The following is a 19420-nucleotide window of genomic DNA, read 5'->3' on the forward strand; positions in this document are numbered from 1 at the left end:
TACCAGGGATACGGGTGCAGAGTTTTCTTTCTGAGCACATAGCAGGATAGCCACCGTCTGCAAGCCAGGGAGAGAGGCCTCAGGAGAAACTCAACCTCTGGCATTTTAATCTTGGACTTCCAGCCCCCACAACTGTGAGAAAATAGATTTCTGTGGTGAAAGTAACCCAGGCTGTGGCATTTTGTTATGAGGGCCTGAGCAGACTAATGCAGAGAATGGTACCAGGATATGGTGATGCTGCTGTAACAAATATGCAAAAATGTGGAAGTGGCTCTGGCACTGGATAATACGTAGATCAAGCTTGTCCAACCCACTGCTCATGGGCCACATGAGGCCCAGGATGGCTTTGAATGTGGCCCAACACAATTTTTTAACCTTTCTTAAAACATTATACAATTTTTTTGCCTTTTTTTTTTTTTAAGCTCATTAGCTATGGTTAGTGTTAATGTATTTTATGTGTGGCCCAAGACAATTCTTCTTCCAACATGGCCCAGGAAAGGCAGAAGATTGGACACCCCTGATGAGGTCTTTGCTAGAAAAAGCTGACTCTGCTGTGATTCTCAGCTGTTAAAGGTGATTCTGGTGAGAACTTAGAAAGAAAAGAGGAAAGCTGTTAGAGACAGCTTCCATCTTCTTAGAGAATACATGAATCATCATGAACAGGACTACTTCTGGCTAATATCCAGCAAAATACTAAAGTCCCCACAGTCCGATAACCACAAGGAGCTGCATTCTGACAACAATCAGAGTTGAGAGCAGAGCCTTCCTCAGTTGAGTCTCAGATGAGAGCAAAGCCTTAGCCAACACCTTGATTGTATCCTTGTAAGACCCTAAAGAGAAGACCAGCTAAGCCATGCCTGGACTCCTGACCCAAAGAAACGATGGGATAAGAAGTGTTTTCTTTTTAAAGCTACTAAGTTGGTAGTGCTATTGTTATACAGCAATTGATAACACTGAAAACGATCGCCTCTTTTCTTCCATCTCTGTCCTATCATCCTGTCAAAAACCAGACTAAAGTGAGTTGAATAAATTTTCCTACTTAATATCCGCTTAGGTCTTAAAGGCAAATTTGTCTGACTCTCTGGAACAGGATATGCCTTCTATTTAGGATAGACTCAGGCCGGGCGCAGTGGCTCACGCCTGTAATCCCAGCACTTTGGGTGGCTGAGATGGACGGATCACAAGGTCAGGAGTTTTGAGACCAACCTGACCAACATGGTGAAACCCCATCTCTACTAAAAATACAAAAATTAGCTGGGCCTGGTGGCGCGTGCCTGTAATCTCAGCTACTCAGGAGGCTGAGGCAGGAGAATAGCCTGAACCCAGGAGGCGGAGTTTGTGGTGAGCCAAGATCGTGCCACTGCACTCCAGACTGGGTGACAGAGTGAGATTCCATCTCAAACAAACAAACAAACAAACAAAAGGATAAACTCAAAAGTTAGATAAAAAGAGAAAATAAACTGCAATGAAATTGAACTTACATAGTTAATGGTTACAAGCTTTAGGAGTGGGCCTGGTTATAAATCAGACAATAATTGTTTGGTAAGTAAAGGAAGAGGCTGCTGTAGGGCAGGCAGAAGGGAAATCCCACAAAATGCAAAAGCACTGTAGGGTGTTCCTGCCTTTGCTGAGATCACTTCTTTCCTGGAATATTCTCAGCAGCTCACTGTACTGTTAAATTCCTACATGTCTGCAGGTCCAGTTCAAACACTGACAACCTCGTGAAAATGTACATATCAACAGATCAGTTCTTTCTTATTTTTATTTTTGAGACAGAGTCTTGCTCTGTCACCCAGGCTGGAGTGCAGGGGCACGATCTTGGCTTATTGTAACCTCCATCTCCTGCCTTAATTCATCCTCCCACCTCGGCCTCCTGAGTAACTGGGACTGCAGGAGTACACCACCACATCTGGCTAATTTTTTTTTTTTTTTGGTAGAGATAGAGTTTCCCTTTGTTGCCCAGGCTGGTCTCAAACTTCTGAGTTCAAGCAATCCACCTGCCTTAGCCTCCCAAAGTGCTGGGATTGACCGGGCGTGGTGGATCTCTGTAATCCCAGCATTCTGGGAGGCTAAGGTGGGTGGATTGCCTGAGCTCAGGAATTTGAGACCAGCCTGGGCAACATGGTGAAATGCCATCTCTACTAAAAATACCAAAAAGCCCCCAAAAAAACGAACAAAAAAACATTCCCAACACAAAAACAAAACTAAAAAAATTCCCAAGTGCTGGGATTATAGGTATGAGCCATTGTACCTGGCCCATATCAAGTCACAGAAATTCTCTTGAGCAATAAAGGAATATTACTGGCTTATGTCACTGCATTGTTTATCGGTAAACTGGGCTTCATGTGAGGTTGATCCAAAGGTACACAAAATCAAGAAGCTAGCTAGGGGTTTCTTTAATTTAAAAAGTTTTATTTCCCTCTCACTCTCCTCATGGTAACAAAAATGATTTTATTTCACACTTTCCAAAGGAAGAGAAAATACTTTTATCCTAAAGTTCCAAGCAAAACCCTGAGAATCACACTGATGGGCCTGCTTAGCCTACAGTACTCACCTCTGAGCCCAGCGTTTTGATCACGGGGGTGGAAAGTGCTGATCGGTGTAGAAAATCTCTGGGGATCTATCCCTGGGAGAGAATCAGCTCCCCTAGAGCCACATAAATCCCCAAACAGAAATCAATGTCCACTCAGCCTTTATTCACTTTAGCCCATCCTTGTCTTTCTACCTCTGAAATAAAAATTTAATGTTGATGGATGAAAAAATAATGAATGGTTTTGGCGAGTTAATATTGTTCCTATTTTTAGCCAATGCCTTAGCAAAGTTAGGACGTTTGCCTCCAATTTTGATCCTTTCACAGTTATGTGTGGATTTCAGGCCTTTCCTTATTAGATGATGTGCCTTTTGAAAGCAAGGACTGCACATAACTTCTCAAATACTCTCCCTAAAACATCAAAACCAAAAGCAAAACCAAACAAAAACAAAAAGAAGCATACGTGTGTACAAAAACACACGTGTTTGCAATTTCAATAGCTATTGCCAAAAGATTAAACCAACACCTTGACTGTATCCTTGTGAGACCCTAAACAGAAGACCAGCTAAGCCATGCCCAGACTCCTGACCCACAAAAACTGTGGGATAATAAATGTATTCCTTTATTTTCTTAATTTTTTTTTTTTAAGAGATGATGTTTCACCATGTTGGCCAGGCTGTTCTCGAACTCCTGACCTCAGGTGATCTACCTGCCTTGGTCTCCCAAAGTGCTGGGATTACAGGCATGAGCCACCACACCTGGCCAATAAATGTATTCTTTTTAAAGCTACTAAGTTTGTAGTAATATTGTTACACAGCATTAAAAAAAAAAAAAGATACATGTGTTGCTATTACCTATTTAAATTGCAAATACATGCTTAGTTGTTTATTTATTTATTTGAGACAGGGTCTTACTCTGCCGCCCAGGCTGGAGTGCCGTGGTAGGATCATGGCTCACTGCAGCTTCAACCTCCCAGGATCAAGCAATCCTTCTGCTTCAGGCTCCCAAATACCTGGGACTAAAGGTACATGCCACCACTCCTGGCTAGTTTCTAGTTTTTTTTTTTTTTTTTGTAGAGCAGAGTCTCACCATGTTGCCCAGGCTGGTCTCAAATTCTTGGACTCACACAATCTGCCTGCCTCGGCCCCTGAAAGTGCTGGGATTACAGGTGTAAACCACCCCACCTGGCCACAATTACATATATATTTTGATCTAGCAATCCACTTTTAGTATTGTACCATACACAGATATACTGGCACACATGTGAGATGGTATACGTTCAAAGTTATCCATTGAACCATTATTTTTTAATGAAAGAGCTCAGAAACAATCTAATTGTCCATTAATGTAGAACTGCTTGAATAAATTACAGTGAAATGCTAAGCTACACTCTATTGCAATAAAAAAAGGCTAAGCTATACTCTATTGCAAAAAAGAAAAGTCTCTATGCATTGGTATGGAAAGACTGACAAGTCTTTGGTTAAATGAAATGGCAAATGGAAAAAGAAAAGTGTTCAGCCTCTGAGCAGAACAGTATGTACAGTGCATTACTTTTCATGGAAAACAAGAAGGAAAAATACATATGTTCACATGTGCTTGTATTTGCATAAAGGAAATCTGAAGATACCTTACAAATGCAGTAAAGAGTATAGAGAGCTGATGGAGGACAGGATGGGAATAAGATGTTTCAATGAACCTCTGCAGACTGTTTGATTTTTTGAAACCTGTAAATGTTTTACCTATTCAAAAAAATTTTTAAAAAATTCTGAGCCTTTCAAATGCGTTTCCGTCTTGCCTGTCTGGTAAGTGGTGGATGAAACGCTGTAGGCTCCTTTATAATGTGTGCAGCACGTGTGCTGTCTCTTGCCTTAGGCTGGAGGGGACAGCCTGCTGTAATGGTAAAGAGCGTGCCTGGAATTTGGAGTCAGTCAAACCTGGATTCCCATTTTGGCTTCATCACGTGTTAGCTGTGTGACTCAGAGCAAGCTATGTCACCTCTCTGAGCTCTGTCCATTTACAGGAGTGAAGAATAAATAAGATGTTAGTAATGTGCTTAGCACAGTGCATGACAGTTATTAAATGCTCTTTAAATGATGGTTAATATCAAACTATAAGGACCTAGATGTCGGGGGCTTTTTGTTTTGATGTGGTTTTTTTCTCTCACCAGTTCAGTCTTGGTAGTGCTTTGTGTAAAGTCAAACAGAGGGTTACTATGATCATGAGATGACGTGGATGGTGACACATTTGTTTCCTGAGAGACTGCAGGGAGATAAGTTTTTAGAGTTCTTGCTTTTAACCCATAACAAGGAAGAATTATATTCTCACCTAGTCCTGGAACACAAGGGCAGAAATTGTGCCTCATTTCTACCTCAAGGCCTGACCTACCTCCGTTTCCAGCATCAGTCAGGTAGCAGCAGGACAGTGACCAGGAAACCAAATGCCCCTGGAGGCTGGGCTCCCTGCCAGCACTCAGGAGGAGTGGGCCAGAGGCCGAGCAGCATGAGTCACAGGGGCTTTCCACCACACTACAGATGCTTCTTTTCATTCTGCTGCTGGAGCCCTGAGAGTATCATTAATTCAACAGATAATTATGAGTACTTACAATGTGCCCGGCAACTGGATATGATTCTAGACAAACAAAGACCAGTGAAATCTGGTTTTAAAATCAAAGCTAAGACCAGTTCTTAGTACACTTGTCCTTTGTTTACTGTGGAGATTTATCTATGTGAGTTTCCCTCAACTCCTTCCATTCTAGATCTATTCTCCTACTTTTTAAAACTTCGTTATTTAGATCTAGCTGAGACCATACTATTTTATGGCTTACCTAAATGAAAAACATTTAGGCCCATTAACACGAAAGTCCAAAGGCACTGATATTCTGCCAGAGAAGGCTTTAGGTTACACAGGGTATGTTTAGCTGAATGCATACAAGAGAAGTAATATGATAGCAGCCACAACCCAGAACAGGGAGGGTGGAGGCCGCCAGTGTACATGCGTTAAACCCTCTGTGTTTATGCAGGGTTGGGAACAGGAAATATCATCTAGACTGGTGGATGAGTTTGTGGCTAGAACTTGGAGTTCGTGACCTGTCACCTTAATTTGACATTTATGACATTTATAAAGCTTAATGTGACCTCTCATTTTTCCCGTGTGTCACCTTGAGATGATGATGATAGTGAGAGGATGACATAAAAATAGTTAAGAATCTTTAGAGGATTTCTTTTTCTTTTCTTTTCTTTTTTTTTGAGGAGTTTCACTTTTGTTGCCCATTCTGGAGTGCAGCGGCATGATCTCGGCTCACCAGAACCTCTGCCTCCTGGGTTCAAGCAATTCTCCTGCCTAAGCCTCCTGATTAGCTGGGATTACAGGCATGTGCCACCACACCTGGCTAATTTTGTATTTTTTAAAGAGACGTGATTTCTCCATGTTGGTCGGGCTGGTCTTGAACTCCTGACCTCGGTTGATGTGCCTGCCTCTGCTTCCCAAAGTGCCGGGATTACAGGCATGAGCCACCGTGCCAGACCTGATTTAGTTCTTTAACACTGAAAACACCATTGAGGTGCTTTGATTTTGTAATATCAAGAAATTGCTGGGCTTCCTTAGTGGCAGAGAACTCTGCTTCCTATTCTGAGACAACTAGTTCAGTTTTTCTCCAATAGATGAAAAGTGAAATTGAAGCGAATTAGACCTATTACCATACTACACGATTAGTACATAAGGCTGGGACCAGGTCTTCTTTCCTCTTACTTAGTAGCAAGTAGTAGCTGTATGCCCAGCAAATAATGGATCTGAACAATGTATCGCCCCCCAATTTAAACCCTCCCCAGCAGTCTCCAGTGCAAGGGGTGGAGGTGTTGGCCCCCTGCGTCCATAAACACACAGGCACGGAGCGTGATGTTCCAAATCAGTGACCAGGACCTCAGAGACCCTGCTGTGGCTGTGCAGCACTGAGATGAAAGAGGAGCCAAGGCTTCCGGGAGTTCTGGGGAGCTCAGAATAGCAGCATCTCAGTCCCACCCCTCACTTTGTCTGCACAGGGCTCTCTCCACATTTTAACAGTGTTCTGAATGCACTGTGTGTGTGTTTCCAGTGCTCTGGGAAATGGAGTAGAGGCCCAGAGCTCTAGCCTTGCAGGGATGGCTGATTTTGGCCAGGTGCTGTGCTTGAAGGCACTGTGAGTTTCCAGGCCTCTCCTGAAATGCGTCCGTCCTCACCTCCGCCACTGACTCACAAAGGGCAGAGCCTGCCATGAGATCCCAGGCTCAGTACTTGGGTCGTTCGTGTCATTGACTGCAATGTTTATCAGTCCTCTCCGTGTACTTTGCCAGCGAGAACAAAACAGTGCTGCTATGGAAACTGCAAACACCAGGCAATCCTGGCCCCGGCACTTGGCAGCCCAGCCGGGAGAGAGATAATGGCTTTTGTTGTTATCTATCGGATGCTGATGCTTAGTCGGTTGTACCCTCAGGCCCTAACTAGGGACACGCTGACACTGCACCTTGAGCTCTCTCTTGTAAACCTCCTCTGCCTGTGACGCAGGCCTGAGATAAGCAGTCCAACTAGGGTGCCGGCTCATTATCCTGATGACAACCTGGGGCTTTATGCTTCCCTGACAACTTCTGTAGGCTCTTCACTCCTTGGTGACCCAGAACACTCAAAAAAAGCCTGCTGAACTCTCCAACTTGCAGAGCCCAAGTGATTGGCAAATCTTACAACCTGTTTTCCTTTCTTTTGTCCCCCCAGTGCTAATAAATACATTATCCCAGTGACAGCTGTGACTCATGCAATACAGAGACTGGAGCGGAGTGGTGGTAACACTCACCCCAGCACACGACACCCAGAATAGTGGCCATTGTTTTTTTTTTTTTTTTCTCCTGGGATGAATACAAATTACAGCCCTCTAAAAACACATTTAATACGAAGCTCCAAAAGGTTATTAAAACCTCTCTGTCGGTTGCAACATTTAATAATAGGTCGATTTACTCTATCCAACATCAAAATAATAACACTGGGAGAAGAGAAGCCTCAGAGACTGAATAATTGGATGCAGCCGCCTTTCACCCCTGGGTTGCCAGGTTAAATCAAACACAGCCTGGCAGGAGGAGGTGTGGACAAACACAGCTGTGTTTAGAATGCGGTGATGTCTTGGTCTATTTTTCCAACATTTGTGCTTTGAAAAGAGCTTTCTGCTTGAAATGCAGCCTCACTTGTGCTTGGAGCTCACATGTGTGGTAGAAGAAAGTTATTCCATCTCAATTTCTGAGATATCTCAGGGACTGACTTTCTTATTCTCTTAAAGTAGTTTTTTTTTTTTTTTTTTCCTCAGTAACACCCATTTTCTCTGGTTTCAAACTGCTCTTTTCTGGAGGAGATAATCGCGGAAAAATCTTCTGACCCATTTGCTTGCAAATGGTAAGAAATGTTTGATATTCTTAAAGCTCTTGGCACATAAAGTAGGGTGATTTTCAAATTCTGTTTGATCCTTCTAAAAGCTAGCTAGCCTTGTTCTCAGAAAAATTGTAGTGCAGGCATGAAAATACAGTTCTAATTCCTGACCATTATTTCACACTTGTAGGCTGTTGCTCACAGGAGTATCTGGATGAGAGAGAGAGGTGAGGCAGCAGCAAGGGCAGTGCTGGTTAAGAATTTAATGTAGTCCTTGAATATGGTAATCTAGAAGCTGGAGGCTGCCTGGGAGTAGCTAAGGGAGCCACAGTCAAGATGTAAGATGTAGGTGACTTATCAGTGGGTTGGATTCTTATTTCCAGTGGCCATGTGGGTGCAATTTGAATTTGCAGATGGAGACGATAGGTGAGGAAGAAATAGGATTACCCTGCATAATTGGATATTCACTTCCTTGGGAGAGAGGAGCCTGGCAAACTCCAGGGCAGGGGCTAAATAAATCACACATGGTTGGGGAAGATGATGCAAAATGGCAGCCCCACATAACACGGGCACACCTGGCAGCTCATGTGTTTGGCATGCAAAGCTTTTTTTTTTTTTTTTTTTTGAGACAGAGTCTTGCTCTGTCCCCCAGGCTAGAGTGCAATGGGGTGATCCCAGCTCGCTTCAACCTCTGCCTCCCAGTTTCAAGTGATTCTCCTGCCTCAGCCTCCTGAGTAGCTGGAATTACAGGTGCACATCACCATGCATGGCTAATTTTTGTATTTTTAGTAGAGAGATGGGGTTTCAACATGTTGGTCAGGCTGGTCTTGAACTCCTGACCTCATGATCCGCCTGCCTCAGCCTCCCAAAGTGCTGGGATTGCAGGTGTGAGCCACTGTATCTGGCCTACTTTTTTTTTCTTTTTAAATTTGAATTACATAGTTGCCACATTATAAAACTTTGGAGAGTTTCTATATACACTTAGATTTTAATTTTTTTTTTTTTTTTACAGAGTCTCACTCTGTTGCCAGGCGCCAGGCTGGAGTGCAGTGGTGCGATCTTGGCTCACTGCAACCTCTGCCTCCCGGGTTCATGCAATTCTCCTGCCTCAGCCTCCCAATTAGTTGGGACTACAGGCGCATGCCACCATGCCCAGCTAATTTTTGTATTTTTAGTAGAGATGGGGTTTCACTATATTGGCCAGGATGGTCTCGATCTCTTGACCTCGTGATCTGCCCACCTCGGCCTCCCAAAGTGCTGGGATACAGGTGTGAGCCACTGTGCCTGGCCGATTTTAATTTTTTTTAAAGGATTGAAAGATCTGGCTACAGTGATATGCAGCTTGCATGGTAATGGCTGGGAAGACAGGGTAAGAGCTCTTTCCTTCAGACAAGGCATGGCTCAGCCACTTTTTCATAGCTTTGTGCAGTCAGCTTCATTACTGGCATTTTCTCTAAGGCCACTTCATGCGTTCGCATTTGCGATTCCTGGTCTGAGACCACTAGCTCTTTGTGTGTGTGTGTGTGTGTGTGTGTGTGTGTGTGTGTGTGATTTACCTGCGGGACTGTTGGGAGCATTATGTGTAAACATATCCATACAACTGAGAAAAAAATGGAGAGTCTGGATATAGAATGCCAATGTTTTTCTCTATCTTGCTGGAGCTTAAAGTGCCGAAGCCACCACTCATTATTCTGCCAAAGTCTCACTTTTCTCTTTGGGGCATTATTTAAGATGAATAATTCAGATTTAGTAAAATGTACAGCTAGAAAGAAGAATATAGATTTTGGAGTAAGCCTAACACCTGAGGGCAGGGTTTCTTGAAGGGTTCATGAAGAGTCTTACTCTGAGGTGATATTTGTCTGGGTAACTAAGGCTATGGTGTGGTCACAAGTAGCCTTGGGACCTCAGGGCTATTACTCCTTGCTCAAAACACAAACTCTGATGTGGAGTGGGCAGCACCTCTTCATCTTGTAGCAGCGCCTCCTAAAACGTGTCACCTTCAAGGAACTGCGGTCAGAGAAGAGAGGGAGTGGACACTCTCCTGCAGGGGGTTTATGACCAGGCCCGGAAATGGCAGACATCACTTACAGTCATATCCCATTGCCCAGAACTGCATTACCTGGCCTGCACAATACCTGCCTGGAAGGCTGAGAATGGAGTCTTCTTATGTGCTTGGAAAGAGGAAAATAAAACAAGACTTGATAGGATTGTCTGTGCTGCAAAAGTTCAAGAAAAGGTGTGTTTTTCTGTTTTTTTTTTTTTTTTTTTTTTTTTTTTTTTTTTTTTTTGATAGCAGCTTGAACAGGAGGAAGGGCATGTTTGTTTGTCTGTTTTGAGACATATTCTCATGCTGTTGCCTAGGTTGGAGGGCAGTGGAGCAATCTGGGCCCACTGCAACTTCTGCCTCTGTGGTTCAAGCAATTTTCACGCCTTAGCCTCAAGTAGCTGGGGTTACAGGTGCCGGCCACCATGACTGGCTAATTTTTGTGTTTTTAGTAGAGATGGGGCATGTTGGTCAGGCTGCTCTCAAACTCATGACCTCAAGTGATCTGCCCGCCTTGGCCTCTCAAAGTGTTGGGATTACAGGCATGAGCCATCACACTTGGCCAAAAGGTGTATTTTTGAGAGAGGGGCAGACCTCAGGACGGGAGAGCAGAGTTAGGAGGTGGGATGTGCCCCTTGTTGAGGTGAGTTGCCTCTCTGGGTCCTTTTCCCCTTTTCCCCTAGGAAACAGCATCCCAGTACATGGGTCTGTTCCAGTGTAGTAACTCCCTTTAACTACTCCAAACTTGCAGGGAAATGTGACACATGTCCCCCTGTAGCCTTATGCCAAGTGAAGCAGAGAATGAAGAGGCAGCATGGCACAGGGAGGTGCTCCCTGCCTCCTTCCCTTTCTGCCTTTTCCCCTGGAGAAGCAGTGGCATCCTATTTGAAGAGTCAGTGCTCAGGAGCACCAAGCAGTGACCAGCTACAGAGTGAGTGGTGACCTGGCTCAGAGCAGGGAGTATCTCCCGATAGAAAGCTCAGGAGGAAGGTAAACGACACCTCCCCTTTAACCCCAAAGAAAGCTGACCTTCTGCAAGGGGGTGATCAGTGCTCAGGCTGTGCTTCACTGTAAAACGGCTCAAAGACCAGATCTCATCTGTAGCTTTCAGTATTGATCAGTGCTATTGATGGAGCTCCTGCATAGCCAGGCACCACGCTGAACACTTTGCAACCTCATCTCATTCATCTTCACAACAACCTGATGAAGTAGATGGACTTCTCCCCATTTTATGGCCTAGGAAGTGGAGGCCGAGAGAGATTAATTTACTCAATGTCACTGCTAGTGAGTGGCGAAGCCCAGTCTAACCTGAGTCTGATTCTAAAGCGAGTCCTACACTTTCCTTACTAGCAATGGGCAGTGGGTCTACTCCACTCTACTCATTGAGAAAAGGACACCAGTTTTCCCTCTCAGGAAAATTGGTAGTGAATGGGCTTCTGTCTATGACTTATTTGAATCTGCAGACTACATTCCGGGGTTTTAGGCAGACTTGGGATTATTCTTGGGGTTGCAGTTGGAATCAAAAGACCTGCTTTGTGAAGTGTCTTAGAGCCTGGATGGCCTAGAATTCTAGGACAGCCTGGGCAGGAACAAATAAATTCCATGTCTATGCAGGAGTTTGCATCACTTCGATAGCATAGGCAGTGTCCTGGAGGTGACAGCCTGAAATAGACTCTGAAAAAAACACAGAAATAAGTAAGAAATACACAAAAATTACCTAAACTACATGATTTAGTTAATATTTAGACTCTATGCCTACATATCTGATTGGCTGTATGTGTGTGTATATACACACTCACACACACATATATATATATATATATATATATATATATATATATATATATATACTGGCTATGTATTTATACACACACACTGTACAGTATATATATATGTGCTGGTTGTATATATATGTACGGGCTATATACATATATACACACCGTGTGTGTGTGTGTGTATATATACACACACACAGATACATACACAACCCAGTTGCAGGGTTGTATATATACAGTCCTGCCACCCCAAGGGTGATCCCAAGCCTGCTTCAAACACTGGAATGCAGTCTGTGGATCCAGGTAAGTCATAGACAGAAGCCCATTTACGGAGGATTTTCCTGAGAAGGGAATACATATATACACACATAGAGATTTGAGTATGTGTGTGTATACACACACACGTATATACACACACATACAAACAGTAAATATATATGTATATATATATACACACTCATTAATAACTTTTTTTTACAAAAATGATATTCAACTCTAATATTATTTTTGCACCAGGCTTTTGGGTGCTTTTCTTTGAATATGTTAGTGCCAGTGGGGCTGTTGAACATCAGGACCCAGTGTGAGTTGAGAATGAGGTCAACAATCAGGAAGAAACAGCCTAAGTTGAGAGGCAAGCCCAGAGATGAGGCCAGGGGCTCAGCTCAGAGTCCAGGAATGACTAGCAGCAGGTCCCAGGGATAGGTTTCATGAAAGACCATTTTCCTACAGATCATGGAAGGAGGGTTTCGGGATGAAACTGTTCCACCTCAGATCATCAGGCATTAGATTCTCATGAGGAGCCACAGCCTAGAACCCTCGAAGGCACAGTTCACAGCAGGGTTTGCACTCCTATGAGAATCTAATGCTGATTCCCTGATAGGAGCTCAGGCGGTAATGCTCGCTGGCCTGCCACTCACCTCCTGCTGTGCGGCGCAATTCCTAACCAGCCACAGACCAGTGCCAGTCTGCAACCCAGGGGTTGGGGACCCCTGAACTAGAGGGTATCACAGGTTCTGTTTGTATGTGGTGTGGTAGCAGATCCAACCCTTAAATATGCCAGACTGAGCAGAGTGGTGAAACAATGAACTTCTCTTACTTGGATGTATAGATGAAACAGTTCAATATGAAGATGCCTTGGAATTACCTGGAATAATAATGGTGACTTTCCTTCCGTGAGAGCTATTGTTCTATCAGGGTCTGTTTCATTTGAAAACAAGAAACCTTTGCCTGGGCAAGAGTCCTAAAGATGAGTTCAGAGCTGGCAGTATTCTTGTCAGGTACGTAGAAGGATGATGCCAGGTCACAGAGCCGATGTCCCACCTCCACTGTTCCCTCCCCTCTCTCCCCACCTCTTCTTTAATTTTGGATCTTGTGTCTTTTCAGCAACCAAGCTTCTAAGTTCAGAAACTTGGTAGTAAAATTTGGCTTCTCTGATCTTGTTTCTGAGGAGTGCCTATCAGAATACACACAGGGCCCTAATGGTTTGTAAATGAATAAAAATCAATGAATGGATTAAACTGACACCAGAGGTTGAAGCTCAGTGAAAGAATCAAGTTTTTCATAGTTTCCTCCAAGTACAACATTGAAATGACCTCACTTCAGGGTGTTAGTTTAGTGCTTTTGCTTTCTAAATGAAGGCGTCAAGCCATTCCATTAGGTAAGTCAGGCCGAATTACCTACATGCTGCTTTCTGGCTGCTGGGGAAGGGAATGGAGGGCGTGCTGGAAGTCAGAGAACATCCTTGACAGTTAAAGTGGAATCAATACCCATTTCTTTTTGGGACCCAAGTGTATGGTTTAATTTCTAGGCATGGGGAGATCCCAAGAATTCCAATTAACAACTCATCTTTTTTTTTTTTTTTTTTCATACTTAGTGTAATAAACCAAACACTGCAAACTTGAAAGAGATTGAAAGAAAAAAGGAAAACCATGAGAGAAATAGAATGTAAAAAGGCAGAAATCCTGTTGCCCTAAGGCCAGTTAGGTGCTTTTATTCAACACCAGGTGAATAAAGTAACCATGATATCCAAAGACTTTTAGAGTGTCCATGGGAGTCCAAGGGGATAATGGGTCACAGGAAGGAAGGCTGGAAGCAGGGAATGGTGTCACGTGTTTCGGGACTGCCGCCCAGGTTGGGTGGGATCCTTCACAGAGGAAGCTGAGAGGAGAGACTCACTGGCTCACTGGAACCTGTTATCTGAAGATCAGACCAGTCATTCTTGCGTGTGTGTGTGTGTTTTTTTTTTCAGAGACAGGGTTTCATTATCTTGGCCAGGCTGGTCTTGAACTCCTGACCTTGTGATCCACCTGAATCGGACTGCCAAAGTGCTGGGATTACAGGCATGAACCACTGCGCCCAGCCTGTTTTTTTTTTTTTTAATTTAATTAATTAATTTTTTTTTTTTTTTTTTTGAGACAGATCCTGCTGTATCGCCTAGGCTGGAGTGCAGTGACATGATCTGGGCTCACTGCAACCTCTGCCTTCAAGCGATTCTCATGCGTCAGCCTCCCGAGTAGCTGGGATTACAGACGCACATCACCATGCTCAGCATTTTTGTATTTTTAGTAAAGACAGGGTTTTACCGTGTTAGCCAGGCTGGTCTCAAACTCCTGACCTCTAGTAATCCACCCTTCTTGGCCTCTCAAAATGCTAGGATTACAGGTGTGAGCCACTGTGCCTGTCCGTTCTCATTTATTGATACTCACTACATCCCAGTGACTCGACCTTTGCATTTCTGTGAGATGGGTATCATTTTCCTCATTTTGTAACGGTGGAGATGGAGGTTAAGAGAGGTCTCTTGCCCACTTAATTGTTAACATTAATTGAGCCCTTACTCTGTACCAGGTTCTAAGCAATTAATGTGTTCGCTTATTTAACCCTCATGATGTCACTATGATGTAGGCTACTCTTATTCTCTCCATTTTACAGATTGGGCAGCCAAGGTACCAATAGGTAGAGGGACTTCTCCACAGTCGCACAGTTAGTAAATGCGAGTGTAACTGGGTTGCGGGAAGGGACGGGGCTCAGCTCCCTCCACATTGGGATGTGCCCTGAGGTTCTTGGCCTCCCTTGCCCCAGGAATGGGGAAGGGGGCCCTGGCGGCGTGGTGAGCTTACCGTTCGAGTTAACTATCGGACCTAAAGAGTTTAGCAAAAAACGATTTATTAGGCAAAGAGAAAGAAAGTTCCCACGCTCCCGTGAGAGGGGAATCCCAAGGGGATATCCGCACAGGTAGAGAGGGAAAGCCAGCTCCCAGGTTGTTGTGGAAGGGGATCCCAGAGGGGAATCCGGGCAGCTAAGGGGCAGTGGAGTTTTGACTCTGAAGTTATTCCCGCCCCGTTTATGTTCTTGTCTAATGAGAATTCTTTTAAACGTCCTCTGGAGTGACTCTGATGTTGGACTGGCTGTCCTGCCCCGAACAGAGGCCCTTCCTCCCAGAGCTGCTGGCGGCGTTTTTTGAAGCAAAGGAGCACACGTGACATCTTATCTAGCTGCGAGGGGGAAAGTTAGACAAAGAACTCTAGGTTCCAGGAGGGGAGGTGGATGGAGGAAAGGCGCTGGGAAGTTCTTGCCTTTGAAACCACACCCCCTGTGGACCCGGGAAGACAGGATTTTTCCTTTAACACAGTCCCTCAGGAGGACTGGGATTCAAACCAAGTCTGTCCGACTTTCCAGCTTCTTTTGTTTTTCCTACCTTACCAGGTGGCGGCTCAAAAAGCTGAGAAATATCACAGACATCGCAAGCTCAAAAAGCTGAGAAATATCACAGAAGTCGCAAAATTCAGAAAGCACCATAATATTTTTATTAATGTATTTTCTGGGATATATTTATGTATTTTTTCTACTCTTCTTAGGGGCAGCCTATGCTTCGATTACCTCTTTACATGACAATGAATTTGTAATATCAGTTTCTACAGTGGGAATAGAAAGATAATTTAGTCCTTCCTCTGGCATGTCCAAAGTTTTTCTTTTTATTAGAGCTTGGAGTGCATAAATCATGTGATGTCACACACAGACAAACTCATTTAGTGCAACTACAGAAGTCTGGCCTATGATAAAGGAGTTATGATAAATTCTATTTTGTGCAATTCTTATCAAAAAAGAAAAAATGTCTAGTACATTTATAATTATATGTCATGCATTATTGAGTATATTTATGCCAAAAAAAGAACTTTTGTTTTGACTAAGCTTCAACAAGAATCCTCTAGTTACAATTTTACATGTCTGAAGATTAAAATAATTTCCAGTTACCATTGTAATCCTCCAGTTACAATTTTAGATGTCTGGAGATGAAAATAATTTTTCACAGACTACCTTCTGATTCCCTACATTTCAAGCCTTATTTCTCCTCTGCCACCCACAGGCTTCCAGTGCTGGGTGCCACAGATAGGGTGACTGCCAGGATCTGAATGTTTGTGTCCCCTCCCAAGCTCGTATGTTGAAATCTTATGTCCGGGGTAATGGTATTATGATGTGTTGCCTTTGGGAAGTGATTAGGTCATGAGGGTGGTGTCCTCATGAATGGAATTAGTGCCCTTTTTTTTTTTGAGATGGAGTCTGACTCTGTTGCCCAGCAGGAGTGCAGTGGTGTGATATTGGCTCACTGCAACCTCTGCCTCCTGGGTTCAAGGGATTCCCCTGTCTCAGCCTCCTGAGTACCTGGGATTACAGGCACCCGCCACTACATTTTCGTAGAGATGGGGTTTCACCACGTAGGCCAGGCTGGTCTCGAACTCCTGACCTCAAGTGATCTGCCCACCTTGGCCTCCCAAAGTACTGGCATTTACAGGCATGAACCACTGTGCTTAGCAAGATTAGTGCTCTTTATTTTATTTTATTTTATTTTTTATTTTTTATTTTTTTAGAGACAGTGTCTTGCTACGTTGCCCAGGCTGGAGTGCAGTGGCTATTCACAGGTACAATCCCATTACTGATCAGCACGGGAGTTTTGACCTGTTCTGTTTCCGTCCTGGGCCGGTTCACCCCTCCTTAGGCAACCTGGTGGTCCCCCACTCCCGGCAGGTCACCATATTGATGCCAAACTTAGTGCAGACACCCAATCAGCATAGTGTACTACAGCCCAGAACTCCTGGGCTCAAGCAATCCTCCCATCTCAGCCTCGGGAGTAGCTGGGACTATAGGCATGCTCCACGGTGCCCGGCGATTAGTGCTCTTTTAAAGGAGATCCCAGAGAGCTGCCCTCATTCTTTCACCATGTGAGGACCCAGTGAGAAAGTGCTGGTCTTTGAATGTGGAAGCAGGCCCTCACCGGACACCAAATCTGCTGGGGCTTGATCTTGGACCTCCAGCCTTCAGAACTGTGAGAAACAATTTCTGTTGTTTATAAGCCACCCAGCCTATGGTACTCTGTTATAGCAGCCGTAATGAACTAAGACAGTGGCAATACATCCAGGTTTATCTGGGCTAGTCAGAATTTTCAACTGTTGCCTTGGCATAATTTTTGGTTTGTTTGTTTGTTTTTGAGACAGGGTCTCACTCTATCATCTGGGCTGCAGTGCAGTGGTGTGATCACAGCTCACCCCAGCCTTGACCTCCTGGGCTCAGGTGATTCTCCCATTTCAGTCTCCCGAGTAGCTGGAACTACAGGAGTATGCCACCACACCCAGCTAATGTTTTGGGTTTTTCTTAGAGGTGGGGTTTTGCCATGTTGCCCAGACTGGTCTTGAACTCCTGAGTTCAAGTGATTTGCCCACCTCGGCCTTCTAAAGTGCTGGGATTACAGGTGTGAGCCACCACACCTGGCTGGCATAATTGTTAATAATATCTTTCTTTTCTGTCTCAGAGATGTCTTGGGGAGGAAGGAGATAAGGTGGCTAGCCTGTGAGCCACATCTTTCCTGATTCCTGGGGGAATGCTTCCGGGAAAGAAATCAGGTGACCTGGCTTGATCTCCTTGTAAACATGCTGATGATAACTGAACCTCCTGGTAGGCTAATGATATTTGGGATAGGAGAGTCTTTAAAGAAGGGATGTTCTTAGTTGGAGAGCCCTGGCTTGGGATTACTTATGGTCAACAAACCTAGACTCTATACATTTGTGAGGCATGATTCCCAAAGGGGATTATGTTAACTCTACAACTTTCCAAACCTAAACACTCCCCCAAGTGTGATGTGATACAAGAACCTCATTTAGAGGCACCGTGTATTATTCCTCTGGGCCAGAGTGTGTGTTTAATGCAGGGATAAAGGGCCTGAACAGTTACACAGAGTATCCCAGGCTTACCTGCTTTGTTCTGCATCTTGATTGCTTGTATCCTTGAGGTTACTATGAAAGCTTGAGTTTGTGTGCCGACCGACCCTTGAGGTTAACTCAAGTAGTTTGAACAATAGATTATAACCTTAGGACATGTTCATACTGCCGTGTGACCTCTAGCCCTGCACCTTGGGATCACGATGCTGACAGAGGTTTTCTGACATCCTACCAACGACTTGACTAGACACAGAAATTGAGTAACAACTACCTAGGTGGTACTGATTTGTTGCTCTGCATTTTATATTTTAAGAACCTTTAGTTTAAAACCATTGATTGGACTCTCTGGCTCCCAATCCCATTCTTGGGTCTTACTCTAACTACAGGAGTCAGTGAATCTTTGAAACCTGGCTTCCCAAAGGCTATATATGATTGCTTTTTTTTTTTCTTTTGAGACAGAGTCTTACTCTCTTGCCAGGCTAGAGTGCAGTGGCATGATCTTGGCTCAGTGCAACCTCTGCCTACCGGGTTCAAGTGATTCTCCTGCCTCAGCCTCCTGAGTAGCTGGGATTACAGGTGTGCACCAGCACGCCCAGCTAATTTTTGTATTTTTACTAGAGGGTGTTTCACTATGTTGGCCAGGATAATCTTGATCTCCTGACTTCATGATCCACCTGCCTTGGCCTCCCAAAATACTGGGATTACAGGCGTGAGCCACTGTGCCGGCCTGGGCTGTGTCTTTTAAGACCCAGATATAAGTCTATTTGTTTTTGCAAAACCACTGCATTACTAAATTTTCTCATACCAGCCCCCTGCCAATGCCATTTAGGCCAGAGGCATTTAACTTCCAGGGGACCCAGTCAGAACAATCACTGGATGAACCTTGAGCAGGTTTCTGCTGTTATACCACAAGGCTGTTGGGGACACAGAGGAGCCAAGAAATTGCACCCCTTTCTCTTCTAGCCCTGTTGTCCAACATAACATATTGGACAATCTGCAAGGAGATGCCAAGATCTAATAATAAAATGCCAACAACATAGAGATATGCCAAAGTTTGATGTAAAATCTCTCCCATTATCAAATTCCCAGGGAGAGATTAAAAATTCAATAATTAAATCTTAAAATTTCAAGCCCAGATATGTTAAAGTCCAAAAGATACAAAATTAGAGCTAAATATCTTTTGCCCTTGAGTTGAATATTCTTAAATTAACGCCCTCAAATTACTGACTTACTGCCTCCAGTTTCATATTCTGCTGAGTCATGGGAACTTCCAACTTACCCAAACACACCCAGTAAGTACAATTGCAGCAAACTGTGCCACTTCTGATGACACCTCCCTCGTGTCCATGAGCCATAGCTGAAGGCCAAGTGGTCTGTACCTTCCTCTAGTGCTTTGTTTTCGCTTTTGCTGAAACTGCATGTCTTTGCGCAAGGCCGAAGTGGTGGGTGCATTTGCTTGACACCATCATGCATGTAG

Source organism: Saimiri boliviensis, chromosome 3 (assembly GCF_048565385.1).
Source record: "Saimiri boliviensis isolate mSaiBol1 chromosome 3, mSaiBol1.pri, whole genome shotgun sequence".
Classification (NCBI taxonomy): Eukaryota; Metazoa; Chordata; class Mammalia; order Primates; family Cebidae; genus Saimiri; species Saimiri boliviensis.